Genomic DNA, 8042 nt, shown 5'->3' on the forward strand with positions numbered 1-8042 from the left:
TATTCCGTTATTCAATTAGCTCCCTACCGTCTCTAATTCTGTCAGATTGCAAATGGACTTTGCTGACTTGGACGTAAATGGTGAGAGGAGATCGTTAGAGGGCTGATTTGGCACTGAGAATTTTTAAATACCCCCTAAACTTCGACCTCAATATCTAATAGAAAGTCAAAGTTTAATAAACTTCAATTAGACACCTAAACTATGAAGCATTTATTCAATTAACCCCTTACAGTTTAGATCTGTCAAATTACTAACAAAAATGGCTGACTTGGGTTATTTTTTCCATTATATGCTTATTTGGATCTCTCTCTCTCTCTCTCGAATTTTACAATAATTTTTGTAGAGACTTTCATTGTCTTCTCTTTATTTATCAGAACCTTTTAAAGTTAGAAGCAAAAGGCTAACTATCACAGCTTCAAGGCTAACTATCACAACTTTAACCATCACAATTGTTGAAACCCGCAAAACATTCAAAGCAAAAAACCCAAAAGACATCAATGTTTTGGTAATAGGTTCAACTAGGTATATTGGGAAATTTGTGATTAAGAGGGGTTAGTAAGAGGGTTTAATATTACGGTCTTGCTATTGTCAGCCTAGTGGGCTGACGATAAGCACACTAAAAGACAAGAAAAACACATGTTTATGTTTACTTTTTACACCCTTTAATACACATTCACACACTTACTATTGTCAACCCATTGGGCTGATTTTAGAATTTTCCTTAATATTATAGTTCTTCCGAAGGAGAGGAGTGAGATTGAGAGCAGAACTTAGAGATTTGGGCTAGTTATGGAAGTGTTCAGGTATGGATGAGGATTTGGGGGCTAGTTATGGAGGTACGGTAGAAGTGAGAATTTAAGGGAGGGAGTGATGCTCTATTTTTATGATAGTGCATGAAAATAAAAAATGGAGGGAAGAGGATTAGGGTTTTGGGATTTTTTTGCTAAAAAAGGGTGAGTCATACACATTTACCTCCAATTTAAGTCATATCACTATCTTACCTGTTGGGTAACAGCTAGATGTGTCCAACTTGGCAATTTCCATTACTACTAAGATAGATGTAGAAGGTAGGGGGTTAATTGAATAACTGCTTCATAGTTGAGGTGTCTAATTGAAGTTATCAAAGTTTGGGTGTCTATTAGACATTAAGGTCAAAGTTTGGGGGATATTTTGAAAATTTCCAGTGCCAAATCAGCCCTCTAATGTTTTTCTCTCACCGTTTACATTCAAGTTAGCAAATTCTATTCACAATTTGACATAATTAAAGGGTAAGTGTCTATTAGATATTGAGTGTAAAGTTTGGGGAGTATTTTAAAAAATTTCCCCTTTAATTTGTTGATTTACCACCGTTAATTTTGTGAACACATCTCTCTCTCTCTCTCCATTGGATTTGTCACGATGGCACATGTAGAGGTGCATGGTCCTGTAATGCAGGGGTATGCTACATGATTTTAGTGCGCGATACGAGCCGTCCATCTAGACCAGCTATGATTGAGATTTCTTCTCGAATTCTAGATAATGGATGGATACAAGAGTCGAGGTAAACTCAGGATCATTGATTTTCAAGATGGACGACTAGCTAGGATCGTGAACCTCACATTTGTAGTACACCGCTCACTATAGAGACCCCTAGTTCGAGTTTTGATGGACCTTTCTCAAACCAAAAGATTACCTTAAAAATTTGAGATTGGAAAATTGCACTCTTGTGAATACCCCTTTTGAGGTCTCACTACACAGGATGGCCAATCAGCGAAATTACCTTCTTTTAGACACCCGCTGCGGCATGTCTTGTTTGATTGGAAGTGCCTATTGCGGTGCACTTATTCTATTTAGGGTCGCCACATGACTTTAGGAACCAAGAAAACAAAATGACCAAGATTCTGAATTTGGGAGCCAAAGATACGATGAGGGGAAGGTGTTAGGCACCCCTCTTCGTCCAACCAAAAGGTTGGCCTCTAATTGTTTGACATGAAACGTTTTGATTTATTTGTTCGATTTTACAAATTCGTCTTAATTAACCATTAAACAGATATGGGTGATGACAGGAAATAAAGTCACACATGAGAAGGGGGAGAAGGGAAATCATGTAGAAAATAGGAAAGCACAGAGACTCTGGCAATCGCCACTTAAGGTCAATCGATCGCCACATGCAATATACAGCACTAGACGGTCGTGATTCACCTCCGTAAATAACTGTTCATGAAACCCTCCGTTAAAAAGATTTTCTCATCTATGATATCTTTCTTGGTACTATTTTTGTAAGACAAGACATATGAACAAATACTGATAGCACGTTTTATACGTGCCAAAAAAGTTCATCGTTTGCCACCAACGTTTCGAATCTTATGTCTAGGGGTGGCTCCATTATGCACTAAGAAGTTTCAAGCGAACCGTTTGGATTCAAAATGCACTTAAATATTATTTTCTTTACATATAATTACAATTTTTTTTTTTGAAATTGTCTGCACTAAATCATTCAAATAAAATTAGAGTAAATAAAATTCACTTAAATTTGTGAGTAAACAGATAAAATAACTCAAGAAAACAAAATAAATAAAAAAATTCAAGCCCAATAAATTTTCAATCAAAATAAATCTCTTTACTACACATTTAGAGTTTTGCAAACAAAAATTTTGTGTATGTTATTGAACTAAAATTCTAGAGCCGCCTCTTCATGTGTCGTCCTTGTTCAGAAAACGTGGCGCAAGTACTTTGATCAATTAGATGGATAAGCTTGTGAAAAGCCATCTACCTTTTATTGATGATTAATTTCGGCTTTTACTTTATGCTGATCATTAATTTAGTTTTCTGTCAACTACGTGCTACCTGCCAAGTATTCATTTAATTGGTTGTGATTTTTGGTTAGGCCCATTCTATTTCATTCAATTTATGTACCACAAAGTGTACCTTGGCATTTCAAGTGAAAGTCCCGGCCAGCTGTAGATCTGGGATCATGAGTTCTTCTTAGTAGATACATAGCTGGAATTTGATCATGATAAGGCATAGCTAGGTTGATTTCTCTGGATTCTATATGCTTTTGCATGTGAAAATGTAAAATGATGGAAAATGATTGCAAATTATTATTTTTACTTTTTTGGTGTTAAGTAAGCAACTTATAGCACAGATAAAGTAGGAACAGCTTACACTACCGCTCCGTTTTACCATTCTCCTCTCCTTACAGGATGGACTCTGTTAATTTGCGATTCAAAGGTGTTTACGCTAGTGATTAACTTATGCAAAATATTTTTCTGATTTTGTCTTTATTCAAATACGTCTTAATTAGCCGTTAAACAGATATGGGTGATGACAGGAAATAAAGTCACACACGGGAAGGATGAGAAGGGAAATCATGTAGAAAATAGGAAAGCACAAAGACTCTGGCAATCGCCACTTAAGATCGATCGATCGCCACATGCAATTAAAATTACCAAATTTCTCGTTGAAATTAAACGTGGAGAATGTTTTGATTCTCTCATGCATCTCGCCGGAAGCTATTGGTCCACCTGGAAACTCACATTGCCACTTAATTAGGAGTTAGTACGTTTGATAACCCAAATTCAACACTTAAACTGAATGGATTAAGTAATTAAAGTGATTAAGTAGATTTTATGACCACTTTTGTATTGCTTACAATATTAAGTGTCTCTTGAAATGTTGGCTAAAAATTGATAAATTAATTAAGTAGCTCTGAGATAATTAAGTCTAACTGAATTCATGAGCGTTTGCATTCATTAACCATTTTCTCCTCCACCACAAACCCTCCACACTGCAGCCACTATCACCGTCGTCACCACCACACCTCTATCCGCCAAGTGGCGTAATGAAAAAAGTCATGCAAATGCTTTTTAAGAGGAGGAAATTAATCACAAATTGGTGTTAGTGAATTATTTTGAGTTCAGATAGAGTCACCTTAAAAATATATATCTGACTACACTTTCATAATTGTATAAGTTGACTAAAAATATCTATGATATCTTTCTTGGTACTATTTTTGTAAGACAAGACATATTAACGAATATTGATAGCATGTTTTATATGTGCCAAAAAAAATTATCGTTTGCCACCAACGTTTCGAATCTTATGTCTTGGCCAGGGAGGCTCCTATGCACTAAGAAAGTTCAAAAAAAAAACCCTTTGGATTTTAAATTTACTTAAATATTGTTTTCTTTCCAAATAATTTCAAACTTTTTTTAAATTGTCTGCACTAAAACCACTCAAATAAAGCTAGAGTAAATAAAATTTACCTAAATTTATGAGTAAGCAGATAAAATAAGTCAACAAAAAAAGGCCCAATAAATATTCAATCAAAATAAATCTTATGACTACGTTTAGAGTTTTGCAAACAAAAAATTTGTGTATGTTTTTGTCACACCTTCCTGCGTCCTTGTTTAGAAAACCTGGTGCAAGTACTTTGATCAACTAGATTGATAAGCTTGTTAAAAGCCATCTACTTTTAAGTGAGGATTAATTTCGGCTTAAATTAATTTTATGCTAATCATTTAGTTTTCTGGCCAAATACGTGCTAAGTATTAATTCTTTTAATTGGTTGTGATTTTCGGTAGGTCCATTCTATTCAATTTAAGTACCACAAAGTACCTTGATGGTCCAAACATGGTCTTAGGTTCCCAGATTGGATAGAGGCCCCTTAGGTTCCCAGATCAGTTCTTGTTAGATACAGTACACATTGCTGGAATTCATGATTGGGAATAGGTTGAATTCTGGATTTTGCTTTTGCATGTGACAAAGGATGGGCCAACCTCCTCACTTCACTTCACTTGCATCGGAACCTAATTAAGACCATGTTTGGACCATCAAGGGGTACTTTGCTGGTACTTAAATTGAATAGAATGGACCTACCAAAAAATCACAACTAATTAAAAGAATTAATACTTAGCACGTATTTGGCCATAAAACTTGTTGAGGAAATGAATCTCACATTGTTTGGGAGTGGAATGAGTGATCACTTAATAACATATGGGATCTCTTCACTCATTGCCAATTAGTTTTGAGATGGATATAAAGTTTTTACATGGTATCAGAGCAGAGCCCGTTCCACCCCACATTTTAAAAATTAACAATCCACACCCCACGATGACAGACCAGCACAAAGGCTGCACAATGATAGGACCAAAAAGTGGCCACACGTGACAGACCTCAAACATGGCTGCACGTGAGGGGGGATGTTGAGGAAATGAATCCCACGTTGCTTGGGAGTAAAATGGGTGATCACTTAATAACATATGAGACATCTTCACTCATTGCCAATTGGTTTTGAGATGGATATAAAGTTTTTACATGGTATTAAAGCGGGGCCCGTTCCACCCCACATTTTAAAAATTAACAATCCACACCCCACGATGACAGACCAGCACAAAGGCTACACGATGATAGGACCCAAAAAGTGGCCACACGTGACAGACCTCAAATGCGGCTGCACGTGTGTGGGAGTGGAATGTGTAATCACTTAATAACATCTGGGACCTCTCCACTCATTGCCAATTGGTTTTAAGATGGACATAAAGTTTTTACCAAACTAATTAAATTATCAGCATAAAATTAATTAATATAAGCCGAAATTAATCCTCACTTAAAAGTAGATGGCTTTTAACAAGCTTATCTAATTTATCAAAGTACTTGCACCAAGAAGCTCACTAGTACAGACAAAAGCGGGCAAAAGAGCTACTTTCATGGAAAATCTTTTCCCCAAATGGTTTCAAGTGAAACAAATAAAGGCGGTAGCGATGGGGAAGAGACAGAGAAGGGGTTGGAAAGTAGAGATCAAGTGTGTCGAAGAGTATCACTTGAACCTGGCGGTAATGGGTGGCTATACTGCAGTGCGGTGGCGAAATTACACAGGTTAATCTCAATCAACGAATTGAAGATCCAGATGGCAAGGATGGGTGTATACAATATTGATATTAAAGCGTTGGGTGGAAAGTCTGTGATTTTAACTTGTCCTAGTAGAGATGAAATGGAGATCAAAATGGTTAAAGAGCGTTGTCTTCAAAGGTGGTTCTCTGAAACTAATCCATTGGATGGTCAAGCGGCGTACGCTGAAAGATTTGTATGGTTATGTTGTTATGGGATTCTGCTTAATGTATAGATTAATATTACCTTCAAATCTATTGGAGAATTATGGGGTTCTTTCATAACTACAGATGAATCGACATTGAAGATGTCATCTTTTGTGAAAGCTAAGATTCTAATGGCCACTAATATTTTCAAGGAAATTGATGAGTGGATTATCGTTGAGGTTTAAGGTAAGCGTTACAAAGTTAAGGTGATGGAAATTCGTGTGACCAACCACATGAAGCGGAGAAACAAATTCCTAGAGTAAGTCTAGCTTCTTCCTCTCATTCTGATGAAGAATCAAAGGAAGAGGAGGAGGACAAGGATGATGAGGTGGATATTTCGGCGTCTGGGAGTGAAACTAATGGGTCCTCTCCGGTTGGGGAGCTGTTCATTCGACAAGGGAGAGGAATTCACTGTGATTTAGTAAGTGGTGGGGATGATTCTAGGCTCAAGGAGGCTAATTTTGATGGGGATAATCAGTTTGTGGCAGACTCTGAACTTGATAATGCCGAAATTGCTGCTAAGGATACAACCCAATCCTTGGATGATGTTGAAGCAATTATTGCAGGGATAATTTTCCTTGCTTAGAAGATGGCACAGTGGTAAAAATCCCAGTTACAGAGATAGTGGAATCTGATGGAGGCTTTTATAACCTTTTAGAAGTAGGCTTTTTAAATGATAAACGAAGTTGAGGGCCTCCAGCTAGTTGTGGATCTTAATCTAATTGAGGAGGCTAAGGATACGGGGAAAGTAAAATGGAAGCAGAAGTCGATAGAAAATATGTTGGGCATTCCTAAGTTCAAGAAGAAAGGTGATAAAAAGAAGCAAAATGGTGTTCTATTTAGATCATCTGTTGCCGTTGCTGCTTTATCAATTTCATTGAAGACATTAACAAGAATCATCTAAATGAAGCTCAGGCTGTTTGGACCGTAAACAATATCATGAGCCTTCGTTATTCGGGTGATGAGAAGGATATTATTCGTCGATTTGCGAGTATGGAAGCCAAAGATGAGGAAAGGGCTAAGGCTCATGATTTTCAACATAATGATTGACTCTTAGGTGTCTCTTTGGGTGTTGTTTTGATTTTTTAGGCTTTGTTTTTGCTGTTTTTTCTTGGTTACGGTTTGCCTGGTTGGGTGTGATCCTTTTGGGTTTTGGGTGTGTTCCTTTTGGATTTTGCTTTGGATCTTAAGTGTTAGGTGTCTCTTTAAGAGTGGTATCTTTATTGGTTTCTTGCCAACCTTGTTTTGTTATTCTCTCACTTTGGGTCCATATTGGCTTATGATTGCTGGAACTATTGTTCCCCTTTGTGGGTTTTCTCTTCTTCAACTTGAAACTGATTCTTTTAATCTTCGTAATCTGTTTTCAAAGATTAATAATTTTTCGCCCTTAAAAAAAAAAAGCACAATATATATACACACACACACACACACACACACACACACACACAGAGTCAGGATCAAGTTAGGAGGTGTGGACCGGAGCTCCGGTCCGCACCTCCTCATTTCTCACATTTTCCGATTGAATTTCGATGATCCGAGCCGCTCAATGTGATCAGAACGTGATTTTAAGGGTACCCGCCTGAAATCAGAAAAAAAATGACCGGAAAGAGCTTGATCTGAGCAGTTTTTTTTTTGAACGATTCAGAAAAAAACAGCTCAGATCAAGCCCTTCTAGGTCATTTTTTTTGCTGATTTCTCCCGAATACTCTTAAAATCACGTTTTAAACACATTGAGCGGCTCGGATCATCGAAATTCAATCGGAAAATGGGAGGTGCAGACGGGTGCGGAAGGATGTGGACTTGATCCAGACTGTACATATATATATATATATATATATATATATATATATATATATATATATATATATATATATACGGGATGGTTCAAGGGACACCCAAAAAAATACCTAAAAAAACACCCCAAATCTCAATCTCATAGTTTCCGATCAAATTTTTATGATCCGAACC

Source organism: Rhododendron vialii, chromosome 3a (genome assembly GCF_030253575.1).
Source record: "Rhododendron vialii isolate Sample 1 chromosome 3a, ASM3025357v1".
NCBI classification, from domain to species: Eukaryota; Viridiplantae; Streptophyta; class Magnoliopsida; order Ericales; family Ericaceae; genus Rhododendron; species Rhododendron vialii.